Source organism: Pinus tabuliformis, chromosome 4_1, assembly GCF_031772625.1.
Source record: "Pinus tabuliformis cultivar Carrire ecotype Pingquan chromosome 4_1, CPIR1, whole genome shotgun sequence".
Taxonomy (NCBI): domain Eukaryota; kingdom Viridiplantae; phylum Streptophyta; class Pinopsida; order Pinales; family Pinaceae; genus Pinus; species Pinus tabuliformis.
Window position 1 is genome coordinate 348,685,842 of NC_142303.1, and position 14,525 is coordinate 348,700,366.

Below are 14,525 nucleotides of genomic sequence, written 5' to 3' on the forward strand. Positions count from 1 at the left end.
GAAATGTTGGGAGCAACATCTTGTCCAAAGATGAATTTGAAAATCAGATCAAAGATTTCAAGAGTGATATGAGGCAGTTTCTTGCCATGCAACTGGATACCTTGCGGATCCAACAGAAGTAAGAGGAAGCCAAGAGGGCTTTGGTCATTTTTTGTCCTAGGTGCACTAGAAAGCATCCTAGGAATGAATGTCCATTGTACTCCATAGAAGTGTGTTTTGTCTGTGAAGAATACCATCCTACAGATCAGTGCCCTTCCTTACCCAGATTCAAAGTTGCATATCAGAGAGCCAAAGGAGCCACTGAATCACTCTATTACATGAACCAAAGTTGGCCGCATGGACCTAGATCTTACCAGGAGGAACTGCAAGGGACACCTGAGACCTATTATGACCCCTACCAAGCCACTTTCATGCCTTCTTGGGGTCCCCCTGCTCATCCTTCCTGGTTCACACCTCCTCCTTGTTCCTTCACAGATCCATATTATGCCCAACCAGTTGCTCATTCATTTCACTCTTATGCTCAGCCACAGCCTCAGTGGAATGCACCTTATCAGGAGTGGAGGCCCCAGTACAACTCTCATCCCGCTCATTGTCCTCCACCACCTGCTCATCCACAACCATCGCCTCCTCCTCCACCAAGGCAACCCCAAATGCCTACCCAACCACAATGCCATCCATCTCCATCTCAATTTCACACCTCCACTCAACTACCCATACCATTTCCAAAGCCATACAATGGAGCAGCTCAACCCCATTGCAAATCTGAGGCACAACATATGCAAACAACTCCTCTTGAGCTCAATGATCTTCACCATAGCTCAGGAAAAGCATTGCAAAAAAGAGATCATCTTGAAAGCATTGAAGGATCACATCCAGCAAAAGAAGATTCAAAAGAGGAGATCAAAGAACCATGGGTTTCACTTGATGAAGAGAAGAGATCAGAATCAGAGATCGAGAAAACTTCCTCATGGTTACCATCAAATCTTCCATGTATTCAAGAGAAAGATCGGCAAAAAGAGGAACACGAGAAAGTCATGTTAGAAGGTGACATGAAGAATTATCCAAATCAGAAAAAGGACCAAGGATATCAAAGCTATATTGAGACATGGTTCCAGACAGTCACTAAGTTGCAGCAGTACTCTCTTCCTCAGCTATGTTTTGTACTTTCAAAGTCAGATCATTTTGTCTCTGAAATTTGGATAGTTGTCAAAGCATGCATTCCAAGCCTTCACATCATTTTGTCTCTAATCTTGATGTGCACATGGCTCCATTGGAATTATTCTTATACTTGAGAACGATTTTGTTTTTCAAGTAGGGTAGGGTAGGAAAAAAAAAGAAAAAAAGAGAAAAATGAAAAAGAAAAAAATGAAAAAAGAGAAAAAATAAAGATCTAAGGTGAAAACCTCCTCGGAGGCACCTTAGATTGGCTCATTGATTGAAAACCTCCATGAGGCGGTCAATGGGTTGGAAAAAAAAAAGAGAAAAGAGAATAAGATCTCTGGGTGAAAACCTCCCTTGGAGGCGCCCAGGGCAGGCAATTAGGGTGAAAACCTCCATGAGGCGCCCTAGTTGTTTTTCAAAAAAAAAGAGAAAAAGAAAAAAGAAAAATAAAACTAATTCCATTGGCTAATTGCAGGTTACAAGAAGGACGTTTCATGACAGGAGGAGCACTCAGATCAAGGTTAAAGGAAGTTTTCTTGTGCCTTCTACAGGAAGCTCTGTATTTCTACAGGAAACATCCTGTAGAACCTTTGGACGAGCCAAATCCAATTTCAAAAGTGAATCTAATGGTGGGAATCTGTTGATTAGGCCTGCAAACACTTGTGTGTCCATCCCTTGCCTTTCTCCATCATTTTTTTCCACCTCATTGTGCTTCTCATTGTGCTTCTACAGGAACTTCCTGTAGAAATTGTGGGAAGCTAGACATGGATCTCAAAAAGTGATTTGGCGAACATTGTAGCTTCCTCAAGGGTTCAGAAGCCCTCATGCAATCTTCCAACTCCTCCTCCATCATCTCCATACCTGCATCACAACACAAGCTCAGTTTTCCCTTCCATGCAAACACATGCAAAGTGCCTTGAAGTAAAAACACATAGAACAGAATTTGTTTTTGCCATAACTTGAAAACCATGCATCCATTTGACAAACCGTTTTATGGGGAATTGTACAAGGGTGATGGCAACATGCTTGAGCAATTTCAGCCAATTCCGGTGCACGGTTTCCAAGAAATCAGCCTCCATCACCATCAGCCATTTTTGCATTTTCTCCATAACCGTGCATCCGTTTCAAAACCTGTTTCATGCGGATATGCATATGAGTGATGGTAACCTACCCAAGCAGTTTCAGCCGATTCTGATGCACAGTTTCCGAGAAATCGATCTCTGAAATCTTCGGCCATTTTCCATTTTTCTCGAAATCCGTGCATCCATTGATCACGATTTTGCTATGGGAGATGCATCATGATGATAGAAACATGCTCAGTAAGTTTCAGATCAATCCGCTTTACCCTTTGGGAGAAATGGCGAAAACAAGTTCTGGTTTTGTGACCATGCAGCAGCAGCAGCTTGAAGGTGCAGATTTGAACGTGGAAACAATTGCCTGGAGCTTAGATCTGGCCAGAGGACACCTGCACAAGGAAAAGCAATCAAAATCATCAGCCAAGCCTCATGCAATCAAAGGATCCAAGCATGCAGCAGCAAAAAGCTTCACGGCAGCCATTCAACTTCGAGGTATGTGACTGATCTCATTCTTCTATTGCATAGATTTAATTTGGAAACTGCATGAATTGATGGAATGGTGGAATTAAGCCACGAATTATCAAGGTTAAGCTAATTGTTCAGCCGGCAGTCACGTAGTACACATGGACAGTTCACTCACGTGGAAATTTAAAAAACAGGAAGTGTTGACCGGTTAAACTTCAGTTCAATTCACGGCAGTGATTACAGGGGGAAAACACATAGTTCATGAACAACACTTCCGGTTGCGTGTGGCCACGTACACTTGGCCACTTCACTCTCTCACGCAAATCATGCAGCAATTAAAGGCGGCTCAGCTAAAACTTATGAATTGTTGTTCATCTGCACTTTCCACATTCTCAACTGAAGTGTGCACAATCGGTTAACCTATCGTTCTCCACTAAGTTTTTCTACCTGTTTTCAAAATTATCCCGCATATCATATTGTTTAGAGGCGCAGAGACATCCTACAGGCATTTCTACAGGAAGTCTTCTACATGAAACGCATAAAACAACCATGCAGAAAGAAAATGTGGGATTTTCGGCGAATTTCAAGCTCCAAATGAGGTAGGATCAAGGAAACTTCATTGTGCATGATTTGTTGGTACAAAATGGTGAATGGAACATGGCATCAAATTGAAAAAATGATAGTAACATTCTACCTGTGTATTCAACTAAACATGAAAGATTGCCTGCATGTTTCACTGTATTTTACCAAGTTCTTTCTCTGCACTCTGAAATCTCCTCGTCATCTTTAAAAGAAAAGAAGATATATGCTATAGTAGAGGCCGCCCTCTATGCACGAAAACTTGAATTCACATATGTATCTATGTGTTGAGAAGAGAATTTGTGCCCTTATGCTCAGTTATGCAAAAACAATATTGTACTCTCAATAAACCGACAGTTGAATTCTGGGTGACAGAAACAAGAGACTTATTGCTATCTGGTATTCTGAGGAACACAAGAGAAACTCCTCCCTGGGTTCAGAAAACACCAAATTCAGTTGTCTTCTATTTTAGTGATTGATTATTGTTTTCCTGAGCATTTTCTTTTCTAATTAAAACATAAAAAAGCACTCCCACCATTCCATGAGGATTCATAATGGGAGGACACATTGAAGAAGGTGAACAAAAAAGCCAATGATGAGGGAGCACAAATCATTCAAGCAGAGGGCAAAACAAAGGCAGAACAAAGAAAAAAGGCTACAGTAGAGAAGGCAGAAGCTAAACAGAGCATGAGGAAGCAAGCTAACAGAGGCAGAAAAGATCAAAGAAGAGGGAAAAAGGAGGAAGAGACACACCATGAGATATCAATGACAGTAGACCGAAACATTTTCTACAAGAAGCTAGAAACCAGCCACTACAGGAATTTCTACAGGAAGTCCAGAAAAAAGACAGCAGAAGGAAAAGTCGGCCAGAATCCTAGCTAGGGAGGCAGCAGCTGTGCTGTCCGCCCTAAGTACCTCTCCCAAGCTGAAGGAGAAGTGAAAGAGGGAGCTTCCACTACATTTTAAGGCGAGAAAAGGCATGCAGATAAGAACTGGCAGACCCCAAACCACAGTCAAAGAATCAAACTGTCATTGAGGACACAAAAGCTAAACAAAAGGAGGAGTCTCCTTCAAGGATGTCCATCACCTACGAATGAGAAAGCCAAAAACCTTCACTGGAAGAGAGAGAATTCAGATAATGGACTTAAAAACAGTTCTACAGGAAGACAGAGGACTGTTTCTACAGGAAGCCAGCGAACTGTTTCTACAGGAAGTTTGAAAAGAGGGAAGCCAAGGGAGAAAATAGCCGAGATGTTAGCCAAAGAAGCCACCAGGGCCATCAAAGATGAGGAGAGAGATTGGTTGCTCAGAGGATGAGCAACACTTTCAGTAGGGGGGTGATGATGAGCCCCAAAAATGGACAATTATTTGGGCTCATCCAACCTCCTAAGTTGACTTAATCCACCATTCTCATTGGTTTATTGCATGTTTTTGATTATTTTTATGTTAATAGAGTGAATTTGGTTAGTCATTATGCCAACAAGTCTAATGGGTGCTTTGTGTAGCCTTTTTGGTCAACTTGGAGACAAAATTGAAGGTCTTAATGAGCACTTGGCAGCCAAATTCGTGGGAGAACAAGCTAGAGGATTTGTAGGAAGGTGTCCCCCTCATTTATGGGCCCTTACTTCGAATTCTCCACCATCAGCTTGGAGTTCAAAGGCCACAAAATCAATGAGCACAAGGGCATCCAAGCAAGTCAAGTTGGATTGCTGTTAACTACAAGTCTTGGGCAGCCAAGTCCCTAAATTTTAGAAGGACTGTTGGGTCCTCAAATTGTATAAATAAGAGGGCTTAAGACCTCATTTCAGTTAGTCAATTTGGTTAGCCAGTTAGTCATTTTGTTTTAGCCATTAATTAGCTAGTTGGTAGTTCTATTTTTATGCAATAGATTAGCTTTGCTTTCAGCTCATTCTCAAGCTCTCCTTGTGGACAGTTTTGATGTAACTCTTCATTCTTGTTTAATGAAGATGAATCCAGCTTTGCACCAACTCTAAATCTCTCTTGGGAGGATGTAGCTCTTGGGGTTGGGCCCATCTCAAGCGCCCAGTACCTCCCTTGTTTATCTTTATGTGTTTTACTGCGTTCTTGAAATAAAATCTGCTATCTAGATTTAGATCTTTCTTTGTTATTTAGATTTCTTTTGATGGTTAAAGTAGCTTTTTATGGTTGGAATAGAGTGGTAGGATTTAGTTATGCATTCAGATCTTTTGGATTGTTCTTGCTCACGTGTTGTACATGGTTTCCTTGCAAATAAAGCTGCTGTCCATTCTTGCTACTGTTAGCTAGATCATATTAGGGTAGCATAACTAGATCTTTGTTTTCTTGCATGTCTTTGTTGGTTCAGTTGGAAACACTATGCAGGGCACCTTCATCACCTCCTCGTTCATCTGAGCCTCATCCAGATCAGCTCCTCCATCACCAAGTCTGTTTCCTCATCTCCCATCTGCTCTTTTGCCACGTAACCCTACCTTCTTGCTTTTCCATTGCCTAAACCTTCTTTGATGCAAGCTAGACCTCCACACCCTCTCATCAACTCTATCCATCAGTCCTTGGGTCATTTCAGGCCCCTACCCTACCTCCCTATCCATTCATGCACCTTACCTCACTCACCCATGCTCCGAAATTGCATTTCAGAACATCCTGTAGAAATCTCTGAACATCCTGTAGAACCCCTGCAGACTTCCTGTAGAAGTTCATAAACACGGTTGCATGGCATCCTGACTTTGTGAAACTCTCTGAAAGGATGATAGGGATCCCTTAGACCCTCTCTGTACCTTCCTGACCTCTTCCATGCATTTCATCCCTTGATCCATCCCTGCACAGTGGAAAACTAGTTAGAAGCACATGCATGGTAATTTCAACAACTTAAGCAAAAATACAAAAAGATGTTTTCTTCAGATAGTGATAACTTAGACACATGCATTTTACCTTCCTAGAAGTAATGGCATCTCTTCTCGTAGTTTGCATTCTCATTTTTGCATCAGTAGGACTAGTTGGTAGAATTAGGGTTTGCTAGGGTTTGCTAGGGTTTGTATTTCTTTTTGGCTTTCAGTTTCTTTTTGCAATTAGATTAGCTTCCTTCGAGTTAGCTTTCATCCATCAATTAAAAAGCTTCTTCTAAGAGCTCATAGAAGTTGGCTTGAGCCCCTAGCGGACTTGTGCCAGCTGACCAAGTGACAGCTGCGGCAAGAGCTAGTACTTGTGCATACAGCACCGTCGCTTCCAAGTTTGTTACGAACTACCGGGTTGATAAAATTAAAGAAGGGAGTTCTAGGAGTTGTAGCATTATTGCTACAATACTGGAGCCCACCAATATTGTCGAGGATTATTGTATGAACAAGCATATGGCTTGTGGAGTATTCTCCTTCCTTAAGGAGTGAATGTATGGTGTTGCCCTACCTTAAGGGTTTGATCAATAAAGAATCATTTCATATTATTTCTGGGTTTATTTGCATTTTCTTATATTTTCATATAAGATCTATAATATTTTTGGGTTAGATCTATAACAAGTGGTATTAGAGCACTTTCTTGGGCAAAAGTGGAGAATTTTTTTTTTTTTTTTGCAGAATTTCGGGGGCGGCGAGTTTGCAGATCAGATCTGTACGTTTTGGTGCAAGATCTACAAAATATAATTGCAAATATAGATTCTATGTGAAAAAATACCCAATTTCAAAAAACCAAATCGGCTGAGTCGGAGTTCGGATGAAGGAGATATCACTGATCCAGTGGTCTTGCAGAAAATTTTTTGGGGCAGCGAATATGTGGCGCAGATCTGGATGTCCTGGAACAATATCTACAAAATCTATTTGTAGATCTGGATTCTTTGTGAAAAAATACCCAATTTAAAAAAAAAATTAGTCGAATCGGAGTCCAGATGAGGGAGATATCGCTGATTTAAAATGAGCTCTTTTTGCAGAAATTGTGGTGACGGCGGGAGAGTAGCAGCGCAGATCTGAAATTCCAGTGTCTGGATCAGGATTTCTATCACATGGGCAGATGCAGAATGGTTGTTCCATTTCCGAAAACAGGTCATAATACGAATTCTGAGCAATATTGACGGAATTGTGACCATTTCAAATTCTCGCCAATTTTTTTGTGATGGCAGCCCTAGGTCAGAATTTCAGGGACTTGTATAAATTTGATGGCTCGCATCCAGCCAAATGACTAGCACAAATGGAGAAATATTTTAGATTGAATGACATCATGGATTATGAGACTCAGTTGAGTGTGGGAATAATGTACTTGGACAATGAAAGACGACAATGGTGGCAATGGCATCAACGTTGCTATCGAAGGCCCTTAACTTGGGACACATTCACAAAAGATCTCATGGACCACTTTGACCGTAAAGCTAATCTTGTGGATAAGCTCACACAGACAGACACACAACCTAGAAAAGATTTTATTTTAAAGAAGGAAACCAATGAACCTAAAGGGTTATTTTCTGCTGGTATCTTCTTATTGCAGGTTCATGGATTGCTTCAGAAAGAGAAGATCATTGTTTCTATAAATCCTAGTTGCAAGCATAATTTCATCAATGTTAATTTGGCAAAAAAATTGCACGTTCTAGCAAAACAAATTGAAAATACACAGGTTGATGATGAGGATGTTCAAATTTATAAGGATTTGAAGCTTTCTATGGATAAGTATGTGTTGCATGGTGATTTTATACTTCAGAGATGGATAAGATGGATGGTGTTTTGGGATATCATTGGATGGAATCTGCGGGTACTATCAATATTAATGTGCATAAGAAATCCCTGAAGCTCTGGTATAAAAAGAAGAAAATTACATTACAGGATATTTCCATCAATAAATAGGTAGAGTCCACAAACGTTGAAGAAAAAGATGTTCCAGGGTCTGACATATTAGATGATGAGCCAGTGATGATAGACAATCAAACACAAACAGAGGCTGAAGTAGAAAAGGTTACAGGTACATCAGATGAGGGCTCAGTGGTTGAAATCATATTGGAAAAGAAGACACCACAACAGGCACCATAGCAGGGTGAATTGAAGTAAAGGACACCGTGGGTTAAAACTTCAACATATCATCACCCACATCACCCCGCAAGAAAACAACCAACAAGATGGCAACCAATTAGCCACATGGACAACAACCCCCGCAAGACAAATAGAGAGGATCGGAGATCCACCTACTACACATCAACACAGAAGAACTACCACAGTCAACTTCCATCTCAAGCGAGCGAGGCACCAGCGAGACCGAGGGTTCACCTCTCTCTTAGATGGTTAGATGCACGTGCATGGTACCAGTGGACTACTATTTTGAGTAGATCTTATTATTTTTGTTCTTCCCATGTTTCGAGGACAAAACATGCTAAGGGGGGTGGAATGTTATATACCTAGGGGGGATAATATGGGGTACCAAGGGAGGTACCCAAGGTAATAATGTAATAATGAGATGGGCCATAGTAATAAATAAGGTGGTTAACCCATATCATGTAAGGGACCACAAGTAGTTAATAATAATGTAATGGGCCCATGGTATTAGTTTGATGGTATGACGGAACCATGGTAATGACCCATGGTATTGTATGTATGAGGCCTATATAGAGGCTAGAGACTCCATGTTAAGGAATATAGTGAAGGATTATTGTATGAACAAGCATATGGTTTGTGGAGTGTTCTCCTTCCTTAAGGAGTGAATGTATGGTGTTGCCCTACCTTAAGGGTTGATCAATAAAGAATCATTTCATATTATTTCTGGGTTTATTTGCATTGTCGTATATTTTCATATCATATCTATAATATTTTTGGGTTAGATCTATAATAAGTGGTATCAGAGCACTTTCTTGGGCAAAAGTGGAGAAAAGGGGGGATAATATGGGGTACCAAGGGAGGTACCCCATATTATCCCCCCTAGGTATATAACAGTTATGTGCAACATGCTTACAACCGAGCTAAACATTCTTCTACATAGAGATCTCATTTTGAGACATGTTTTGGTTTCATACCAAGGTCTCCCTTGGATTTTGTCTTTGGTAAAGACATAGCTGTTGATGGACATAGTGATGTGGACAAGGAAACCAAGTTCATTGAACAAATCCAAGAGACTCACCAGGCAATATAGGAACAGCTAGAAAAGAGTCAAGTCAAGTACAAGGCAAGGCATGATAAGCATCGAACTGAGCATAGTTTCCAAGTTGGTGATCAAGTCTGGCTATATATCAGCAAAGACAGAATGCAAAGCGAAGGTAAGAAGTTGAAGCCAATAAGGTATGGATCTTTCAAGATACTTGAGAAAATCAGTGAGAATGCTTTTTTCCTTGATTTTCTAACTTACATGCACATATGTTCAGTAGTTAACGCATAAAGCTTGAGATTGTTTGAACCTTCATTAATCGAAGATCCTGAAGAGCAGAGTTAATTGCCTTCTATTGATGATTTGTTGCCTGAATATCTCAATGAATTGCAGGAAGATACAGTTCTGGATAGAAAGGTGAGAACTAAACACCGAGGGGATGTTGAGTACCTTAGGATTGGGCTTAAAGGCTCAAAACCAAGCAATGCAAGATGGATAGAAATTGGGCAAGCAAGGAATCTATACCCTCACTTGATTGATGCTTAAAAACCAACTTTTGGTGGTCCAAAAGCTTTTTCAGTGGGAAGGCCGTGATCCAAATTGGATCCTAGAACACACTCTAAGTTTTCATGAACTCTTAAAATTATGCCAAGTTTCAAAGTCTTATGAAGGTCAAGCTTATCAAAGATATCCTCGTAACAGTTGCAATTTGTGATCAGCGTGGAGCAACGAGGACCCTCGGTCAAGCACACAGACCGTTGGCCCATGGTAACGCACGCTGTCACGAATTAGCAAAACGGGAGGCCTTTTCAAGAAACGGGGGTGGTTTTTGATATGCGATTAGCGACCACATATCGCCGGGCAAACCCCTCAAAGAAGGAAAAGCCCCGAGTGCCCAGACCCGAAAGGTTATAAAATGTAACGGATATCGTGTTGATTCTATCAGGGGTGGGATTCCACAAAACCAGTAGGATATCGAAAGGGCTCGAGGCAGTAAGTGGTTTCAACCAAGTCCTGCCCAATGACACACATCGATTGCCACGCATCCAGCGAAAGAGAGAGAAAACGACTCACATCAGGTGGGTAACCATCAAGCTACTCAACTTCCTAATATGAGCGACAACCATAGGATTTGGGAGGCCCAAATCAACGGCAGAGACACATCCTGATGGGTGACCAGATTTGACGAGGTTATAGAGCAATATCACATGGGATTTGAAGTCCGACATATCGGCAAAGGATTAGGTTTCGCGGACGTTTTTGGAGCAAATGGAAATAATGACCATTCAAACATGTCCGAGAGAGTTGACATACTCATCCATTATAAAATAGGAGGCCACCTCCCTGTGAAGCATTATGCAGTGATTGTAAATGCCGAAAGCAGGGATTCGGATGGACAGAGGCTCCGGAAGCCGAGAAGCAGAAACAAATAGTCAGAATGAAGATTGGATTTAAAGCCACGGACTGACAAAGAAAGCAAGGGAAGCGAGTTAGCAGAGTTGGTTAGATGCAAAAAGCTGAGAGCAGAGAGAAGAAGCCACGCTGACCTGTAGAAGCAAAGGAAGCATCGAGCCAGATAGAGACAGAGAGAGTCAGAGAGTCTGTGTGCTCCATAGAAGGCTTGAGAGGTTCAAGCGAACTCCTCTATATATTTCTGTCGTGTGTGAGTGTCAGATTGGGCTCATACTATGGTGACCAATAGAGGTCGAGTTTCAGTAAGGAGAGTTTGTGCACTCTCGAGACTTGGGGGATCCAAGTACAACCCTAATGAATTGTATATGCTGTGTGAGACTCAGATTTAGCTCACTATTGTAAAAAATCTGCTTTTGAAAACATAATAGAGAGGCCACCACTAAAGGCTGGACTGGGAGACGTAGCCCCGGAGTATTGGGTGAACTCCTTATTAAACTTGTTTTGTTTACATGTCTGCTTGTTATGTTTTCTCTAACTGCTTCAGTGCCTATGTATTTCGCAATCTTATCAATCCGTTACATAAAATAACATAGGCACATCCATGCACATGAGTCTGTAATGCGTTAACTGTTTGTGTTAGATCAATTACAGATCATAGAATGTGATAACAGTGGTGGGGATAAGGGTTTAGTTATGAGGTGAGTGATCGAGAAAAGCAAAGAACTAGGGTTTTATAGTGAAAGTTAGGGTTTTATATAGAGAATGTAAACTTATGAAAATCTTTACATATGCAAACTAAATTTCAAGGAGAGGAATAATACTTACTTTTCAAGTGTGGAATTGGAGGAGATTCAACATAAATTTGAAGTTTGGGAGTGTTTTTTGGTTGGCTGGCCTAAGCGCAATGCCACTACCCAGGAGCACAACGCCACCCTCTAAGCGCAGCGCTCGTTATATTTTGAACTGATCAAACAACCCCTAATCGCAGCGCTTGGCTCTAAGTGCAGCGCCCTTCTCCCTAAGCGCAGCGCCGAGCTAAAAAATCTAGAAGTGCAACATTGTTCCCTCTAAGCGCAGTGCCCGACTTCCTTGCTCACAAAAGCTTGCTCATTTGATGTTTTTCTCTCCTTTGGCTTTTTCAAACATGGCATAATGATTTTGAAATTAGGATGGGATGGTTTTATATGAACTCCGTTTGATTTTTGTCTTATGAAAAACCCACCTTTCTAATGCCTATTTGTCCTTTTTAATACTCTATTTTTAATGCTTGTTTTCTTTTGCTCTTGCAGGTGGATTGGTGCTCAAAATGTCTTGATTTTTACAGTGGAAGGTGCTGGGAAACATCACAAGATGTTTTTAAGCAGCTGAGAACCAATTTTACGTATGAAAAGATAAAATTACATCATAAATGAAGATAAAAAACAAAATACTCTGTTTTCACCTCAAAACAAGTTTTTAGGTGAGAACCACGTTAGGCTTTCAAAATGATAAATTATGTCTTTACCAATCATTATGGGCCTCCTCGTGTCCTTTCTGATCATTATTAGCATTCAACCATCAAATTTGACTATGATGAAAACCCTAAAACTTAATGAGACCAAACCCTAAGACCTAATGAAGTGAATTTCAAAGTGAACATGAGCCATGACTGAAATATATGAAAGAGGATTAGCAAATACAGATCATGAGGGAAAAATTTGAAGAAAACCTTACCATCAGTGAATCCATGACCTAATGGAATGCAAACTCATCGGTATGGGACTCCTACTATGAAATGCAAAAGAGCATATTTTGATCACTGATGGCAGTGTGAAGGCACTGACACTAACAGGGTGAAATGAATCCCTGTATGAGTTATGTGATGTTGTGTTGCTTATGCTTAAGTTTACATGTAAAAAATAACTCATAAACTGAAGAGACCTTTTGGAAAACCCGTTTTTTGTTAAGACCCATTCTTCCTTGCAAAGCGTCAGAGAACGATCCCTTCTTTTAGGAAGAGGAAATTGACCTCCTCCTCCATTTTCATATCATTAATTAAAGATACCTCAAATCCAAATTGTTTCGTCCCTAACCTTAGGTAAATCCAATTGGCCTTGTCATAAGCCTTTGATAAATCAAGTTTTAACACCATAGCCTTTAAATGCCTTAATTTTATGATGTGAATGTCGCTTTGAGAAACCGAAATAACTTCATGAATGTATGGACTAGCTAGGAAAACAAATTGTCTTGAACAAAAGTTTGTCACCCTATTTTCTAAAACCTTTTCCACTATCTTATACATACTACTACACAAATATATCAGACAAATATCCTCAAATGAGGATGGGTTATTTGATTTTCGAATAAGAGCATTGTGAACATTCATCCACGAACCCTTCTATCTTCTACCGCTAGAAGCAAATTAATTTCAAATAATTCTAGAAAATACATAGAAAAATCCATAGTTAAATTGTCTCAAATTGAAATTTTATCCTTCTAAAAACTATAGAGAGTGGCTTTTAATTCCTCTAGATACCTCTTCAATCAATGACATTAGATCCTTTTTGAAGATGGAAGTAGTGAAATATTGTGTTAGTTTGATAACCTTTGTAATTGAAATCCTCTTCTCACATTAAAAAGATTATGAAAATGTTCCACCCCTATTGTAGCCAATTCTTCAAATTTAATTAAATCCCCCCATCTAACTTCAAAATCTTACATAGTATTAATATTTCTCCTTCCCTTCGCAAATTGATAAAAATAATCAGAGTTCTCATCACACTTTTCCAACTAAGGAATCCTAGCCTTTAGCCTCCAAGTAGCCATTTTGTCTCATAAATCACTCGTTTTTTTTTCCAAATTTGGAATTTCTAATTTAGTTTATTTGAACAAAAATCCCACCCCATGTGATTCATAAATTCTCGCTGGACATTCTTTCACATCTACCAAATTATGCTCATCTCTTTTGTTTTTGCATAATCTCAACTATTAATTTTCTTTTTAATTCTTTTCAAATTATCTTAACACTATAAAGTAGCTAATCTAACTCCAGCACCATCTTGTCATGTGGTCTCCAAAGTCTCTTAACCAAATCAATAAACTCCTCCTCCTTTATTGATATTGCATTAACACTATTCCTTATAGGAACCACCTTCATAGTACGTAGAAAATGATCTAATTCATCTGCAAAACCACCTCATTATGGAAATCTCATAGAGTCTTATGGCATTCCCTCCAATATTAAAAATTGATCTAAACTCTTTTCCACGCTATCCTCGCTCACCCACATATTTTTTCGTGTTAGTTTTAGCTTAATAATCATATTGAAGTGTTTAATCCCACTCATAATCATCAACAAAAAGCGTACATAGAGGCCAATATTTCTTGGAGAGCCAAAATTCATATTTCTCAATTAAGGACTAATTCTCATCAACTCCATTATGCAATAGGGCACTAGAAAAGGGCAAAAGAAGTGTGGGAGGAAGAAGTATGTATTTTTTGTTCTTCTAGAAAAGTGGAAACATAAAAACATTTCATATTAGAATGTGAGGCCTTCAAAGACAACAGGGAAAATTACGCAGATATTCTAGTAGCTAGCTCTCGGGATAATCTATTCAACAAGGGTTTTGTCGAAAAGCTGGGAGCATTTATTGTGAAAAAAATTATTTGAAAAAGTTTACATAAAAGATAAAACATTAAAAAAAAACATCAATTTTAGTTTTATTTGAAAAAATTTACGATAAAACATTTAACAAAAGAATTTTAGTTTCATTTGAAAAAGTTATTCTATTTCATTTTTCATTGTTT